Below are 6,618 nucleotides of genomic sequence, written 5' to 3'. Positions count from 1 at the left end.
CAGCACTCGGTCAAAGGTCGTCTGAAGTCGGTACAGCCCAGCGTCCCGGCTGAGAGAGGGTTGGTGTGCCCGGATGTAGATGGTCTCCTTCACTCCTCTCCCAACCTTCTCTTAACCCGGACGGGGGGGCGATACAGGCTTCTGCCGAACTTTGACCCAGTGCTGACGTCACACGTGCGAAAAAATTACGTGTCTACAGTACTGGGGTCATTTAGCTGAAGAATACCGGAGAGTGACGTATCATGAACTGGAGAACAATTTACTTTTCTCTCCATGTAATTCAGATGAACTTTCATGCTGACGACATTTTCTGTTAATAGGAACAGCGAAACAGCCGGCCTCCGCTGGCAACCAGTACACATCGATGTTACCAGCAACTCTCTCTTCAATTTTGAGAAAATACCAATGGGCTCCTACTGGCCTAACGTGATAGACAGGATACATTCAGGAAAGAATTTCGTTTGGGTCATCGGAACACACTATGGGTATATACACGGGGACACCATAGTCAGGAAAGGTATTGGACTAATTGTAGCATGGAATAAGTGCTAAATGCTTTGTTCTATCGACGTTTCTGTGACCGTCTGTCCCCTTCCTCAGGGCCATTCTGATTGCTTCATATTGTACTGCAGCATAGGTGTCTCTACTTACAGAGTACAGTCAAACCTGCCCGAGCGACCACCTCTTCTCAGCGTCCACCTGGCCATTTCGACCGCTTTTTCTCGGTCCCGATTTATTTTCCCATTGACGTAAGCATTAAGCGACCTTTTCTCAACGACCACCTGGCCAACGCGACCGCGACCGGCCCAAATTGGGATCCATAACGACCGCATCATTTTCAAAATTGAGGTTTTCATCGATTTTTTTATGATAAATAGCGCGATTTTGTGCCGAAATCGGCCAGTTTGCGTCAGATTTTGGGGTTAAATTTACAGTTTACAGTGTGCGTGTTGTATTTGACATTAAAGACCTCGCTTCTTTGCGTGCGTGCAGTGTGCTTGCTATTTGCCATTAAACACAACGGAAACCATTTATACTTTGCATCGGGCATGTTTTGAGTCGATACTCTTCTCAGAGACCACCTTTCCAAGTCGACCGCCTTTTCCCGGTCCCCCGGGTGGTCGTCTTGTGCAGGTTTGACTGTACTTACATATAAACATAGAGACACTGTGACGTTTACAACGCGGCCCCAAACGTTAAGTACATATACATAACCATTGTAGCGATGAAAATAATGCGACAATTTCATCTACTTCTAAAGAATGCAGTCCCAAACGTGACTGAGTTGGTATCCCCCCTCGTCACGGTTTATAACTGAAATCTTGTCATTCAGTGAGTTACCAAGCTGATAAAACTGTTGACGGAGGTAATTATATTTCAGCCATACCGCAGGTATGGTGAAATATATTGTTGTATTGCATTCCATACTAGAGTATGGATTTGCAATATATCGTCATATTGCATTCCATACTACAGTATGGCCAACTTTTTTCAAAGGGAGTATTTCTGGACTGGTCTGGTGCAAATTCACATGGTGTGCACTTGAGTCCCTTCTTACATGGGAAAATTTTGTAAGATTCATTTTTGGGTTGACCGTCATTAGTAAAAGTGATTTTTCAAATAGGTGATTTTTGAATAGTCTACTCCTGCTTGGTGAGGGAGATGGCTGAAATATGCTGTATTTGCGCTCAAGCAAATGTCGGTCTTTCCAGTTGTAATTTGATGTTATTCTGTATCCATTAACGCTAGTTCACCTTTGTCCGCGGGGTAACCTTTATCCGTTGTCATATCAGACTGCAATATTTTCAAATATTGGGGTAACCTATATCCGTTGCCATATCAAACAGCAATATTTTTTGTTCAAAATCCTAGTTTAAAACCACCGTCTGTTGACTTTATACCTTTTTAAAAAAAAACAACGGATATAGATTACCCCACAGATAAAGGTGAACTAGCGTTATGTAACGGGACACTGGCACCCGGGGTAAGTTAGAACTACTTTTCCTACTTTTAACATCTTTGCAGGCATTAGCTCAGAAACGCCTGAAGGTAAAACTTGGGAAAAGGTGCAAGCATCATATATGGCAGAAGTCAGCGTCAGCTCGATAACCGGGCAGCTGTGGGCGGCGGAGTGGAGCGGCAGAGTGCGGCGTTCACCTTTCTACTGTGAAATCTCAGGTACTTAACAATTATCCGCGGGGTAACCTATATTCGTTGTAGTCGTAAAAGAGTATTTAGGGATATCAAGTCGGCGGGTGCACCAGTGGCAGTTTCAAACAGCAATATCTTTAAAATATTGCAATTTTAAACCAACGTCGTCGATTTGATAACACTGAGAGACATAGAGAACACCGGTGCAATGGCCGAGTGGGTAGAGTGTTCGCCTTGCATTTGGTAGGTTGTGAGTTAGATCCCCGGCCGAGTCAAAGACTTTACAAATGGTACATGCTGCTTTCTCTGCTTAGCACTCAGCATTCGGGAAATAGTATGGAAGTTGAACACACGCCACTACCAGTGGACTAGCCCCCTGCTGTAGTGATTGCATAAAGTTGTGTGGCCCAGGGCTACTGAACCGGAGATGGGCGCCGCCCTATGCGCCATCAGGCGCGGGAAGGAACTTTGACATACCCATAGGAAATATGGTACGCTCGTCAACATTAGTTTGTAATCTAGCAGGCTGCTCATCTACCCCAAACTTTCTTTTCATACAGTGAAGCACGACTGGGAAATAATTCCAGGCTGCTTATGGTCTGTATCAGTAGGACCTGCAGGAGTGTGGGGGGCGCACTATAACGGCGATGTGTACCACAGAGCAGGGACATTCCTGAATGAAACCTCCCCTGGTGAAGACTGGGTGCATGTACCAGGGATAAATCTGCGGCAGGTGGCTGTGGGAGATGGGATAATCTGGGGTGTAAACTTCGACAACCGCGTGTTTGCGAATGTGCTACCAACGCCTGTCGGCAAGGATGTGTGTCAAGTGGGCCTGAGAGGACATTCGAGGTGCTACGCTGTACTGAAAGGTAACTTTTCTCTGTTGTCTGGTTGAAACACTTTCTTCTGTTGTTGCCACACACCAACACCCCCAACCCCACCCCTTAATGCTACGATCACATTTCAAGACTAGAGTTCCACGAAACACATACCTTCGCCAATCAAGGGTTGTTATGGAGAATGCCTTCATCAATGACTTAAAGGTTTTATAGCTTCTCAAGTTATGTTCTCCGCACACACTCACACACTGAGCCCGCTGCAGTACCAAAGGAAGATACCGGGAGAACCATTTTTAAACTCAAGCTTTGTTTCTGCGACCGATACTCAATACCAAGTATCATGAAGTTCCATCAATCAGTTCTCCAGTTATACTGTTGACCTACATAAAGACTCACCTAACACTATGGCACAAAAGTTTAATCTTCTTGGCAAAGGTAATGAAAAGGCAACAAACCACCAAGCTTCCACTTTTCCCTGCCACATAAGCATCACCAAAATAAGGGGGGAAACACCCCTTCACATCAAAATGGAGAAACCCCTTCCCATAGTGCACAAACAACATGGCACTTGCAAACTAATAAACAATGTGTTAGCAACAATAACATCTATGTTTTGCTGACACAAATATGTCATGAACTACGCAAGTCTGCAGCACAGATGTAGTTAGACACTGACCACTGATTGTCCAGAAAAGAGGTCGATTGAAGGATTTACACATTCTTCTAACTATCATGTAAATTAAGCCCCGATTTGCATACAATACATTTCAGGATTTTAATCATTACCTAAGGCATGTGCATACCAAAAATAATGCAAATCCACCAACCACTGCTTGATTTACTCTCTTCCAAAGATAACAACAAAATTGCCCACTGCAGTTCAAAACAAGCAGCCAGGGGGCCAAAACTTACATGACTTACTCCCTACCCAAAGACGTATCCACCAGCCAAAAATCCTCAACCTGCCACTTCAGGATAACTTTAATGCCAACTTCGATGCTCCGCTGCAGTACCGCAACTTGTCACCAGGACGCCCACAATCGAACTTGACCGTCGTTTTCCAAACCCCTAAATAATTACCAAATATAATGAAAAACGATCCACAGCGTCAAAAGTTATCTTGTACGCAAATACACACACACACACACTCACCCCGCTGCACTCACGACAGAAAGAGCCAGAAGTACCATTTTCGTACAAAACCTTGGTATACGCATACGCAACTCAAATACCAAATATCGTGATATTCCATCCACAGCTTCTCGAGTTATATGAGATTGACCTACATATTGGGACACCCGAAAATTTTCTAACCAAAATATAACCTTCTTGGCGAAGGTAAAAAGTAAGCTCCTCGGGTAGATTACAGTGTGTTTTTCTGTACTTCTCTTAAGTAGCTCCGTGGAACACCCTGTGGTTACCGGGCTATTTTTGGGCACGACCGGGTCCCTATTTTTTTTTCAAAACTTGTAGCTGAAATCAACCCTGGATCAACCATGGATCCGTCGACAAACAGACAATATAAACCCATGTAAGCATTCAGAAGCACCCTCCGGTATCGGGCAGTCTATCGGGTCAGGACAAATGAGTGGCTTCAGAGCCCAGCCGGGCCCCAAAACAGCCCTTACCTGTGCAAGTGGGCCCGTAGCATGACATGGTACTCTCCAAGCAGAGGTTAGGCTCCGGCTGTTTTATTTTTTTTTTAGTTCTTTTTATCGGACTTTCTATTTTGTATTGTTTCTTCTATTGTCAAAGCCTTGGCTGGCGGACTTCAAGAAACGTGACAAAATAGAAAGCCCGATAAAAAGGACTAAAAACGTAAAAAAAAAGAGCCGGAGTCTAACCTCTGCTTGGAGAGTATAACATGGCGTCATGTGTCTTTGTGTCACTGAGGGGGTACAGGCGTTACAAAAGAGTAAAATGAATCATAGCATAGCTGATGAACGAGAAACAGACACAGCTTTTTCTTAACTTGAAAGTTCATCCGTGTAGGTAGAAGTCATTCTGGAACAAGTTGAAATGTAATTTAAAACACAAATAAGTGGACTTACCCAAATTCGCGACTGATCAGCTCCAGTCTTTGTCAAGGAATGAACGATCCGCTGCTGTGACGTCGCGTAGATAGACTACGTGACTCAGTGAGCAGTGGAGCAAGTTTTAACTTGTTATGTACAAATAATGCGATATTGCTTAACTAAAATGCAACTCTGTCTTGTTTTGCTGTCAGAAAACCGTCTCTGTGCAGACGATGAGATCATCTGTCCTCACAGCGGAAAATGCATTCCAGAATGCAGTGTGTGTGACGGCGTTGTGGACTGTGGGGACGATGACGACACCGACGAACGAAACTGCTGTACGAGACCATGTCACTTATTAAATTGCTTCTCTCTATCCTGGGGAGTGCCATTTCGCGATTTTACATGGAGGAAAGTTGACAAATTTAGGAGAAGTAAATGAACAATTTGATTAGAGAGCAGCTGAATATTGGGAGGGGGGGGGGGGTACAGATGTTTGCAATGTTAACGCTTGTTCGCCTTTATTCGCGGGGATGTTCGTTGTTTCTAGAAACATGATATTTAGGGGTATCAAGCCGACGGACAATGATTTCAAATTGGAATCTTTTAAACGTTTTTCAATGTGAAACTGCCGTCCATCGAACTGATATCCTTCATGGATATGTGGTACTCACCGGATAAAGGCGAACTAGCGTTATGTAGATTCCACCCCGGCCCCGCGAGAAAATTACTTCCAATCCATCCAATCTGGTTTCCATCTGCAGAGCTGGCTTTCTATTTGTACAACGAGGAAATACGGGGAACCAGAAAGGCTAACATTACGTAGACACTGAAGTCATTTGTATATTCAGACTATTTTGTAGAGATATGAGGTCTCCGAACTCTTGTTTTTCCCAGGGTTTAAAACAGTACATTTCCTTTTTTGTTCCCAGGGCTTGCGGGCTGCCCAGAGAAGCACAGACGGGTGTGTTACGGAGACGCAGGCTGCTACAGCCCCAGTCGTGTGTGCGACGGGGAGTGGAACTGCAGGGAAGACAAGGAGGACGAGCGGGACTGTTTCGGTATGGTTCTGTTTACATAAACATGCATAACGTTAGTTCACCTTTGTCCGTAGGGTAACCTATTTCCGTTGCATCAAAAAACAAGGTAATTAGATATATCTAGTCGACGGACATTGGTTTCATATCGTAATATTTTGAAAATAAATATTACAGCTTGAAATCACTGTCCGTCGACTTGATATCCCTAAATAACCTGTTTTGAAAATAATAGTTATAGGCTACCCCACGGATAAAGGTGAACTAGCGTTGTATATTTTTACTCTTAAAGGAAGCGTAAGCTCCGAAGGAGTATTGTAGTTGAGTGAGGTAATTCCTTATGTCAGCTGTATCTTTATGTTCTCTTTGCTGCATTCGTATGTCTTTTTCTTCTTGTGTTTCCTCTAACCGCCCACAATACATTTGTACAATGGGTTATCGCTGAGGGGGGGGGGGGCTAACCCGGTCCTAAAGGCCTCAACTGATTGGTCCTGGACAACTTGGCCTGGCAGTTGATTTCAATCACTGATTGTGGGCTGAAAAAATTCGTCCGAATAGTTTCAAATGTGTCAT

General features: G+C 44.1%; 1 long non-coding RNA gene across 1 annotated transcript; it reads left to right on the top strand.

Annotated features, from left to right (window-relative positions):
* Positions 1-2,764: 2,764 nt before the first annotated feature.
* On the top strand, positions 2,765-6,049 carry LOC118420253. Its single transcript, XR_004831716.1, has 3 exons — positions 2,765-3,023; positions 5,221-5,346; positions 5,941-6,049. It is a non-coding gene; the product is annotated as an uncharacterized LOC118420253 (long non-coding RNA).
* The last annotated feature ends 569 nt before the right edge of the window (positions 6,050-6,618 follow it).

Source organism: Branchiostoma floridae, chromosome 7 (assembly GCF_000003815.2).
Source record: "Branchiostoma floridae strain S238N-H82 chromosome 7, Bfl_VNyyK, whole genome shotgun sequence".
NCBI classification, from domain to species: Eukaryota; Metazoa; Chordata; class Leptocardii; order Amphioxiformes; family Branchiostomatidae; genus Branchiostoma; species Branchiostoma floridae.
The sequence above is the reverse complement of the archived record's forward strand: the minus strand, read 5'-3'. Positions and strand labels throughout refer to the sequence as shown.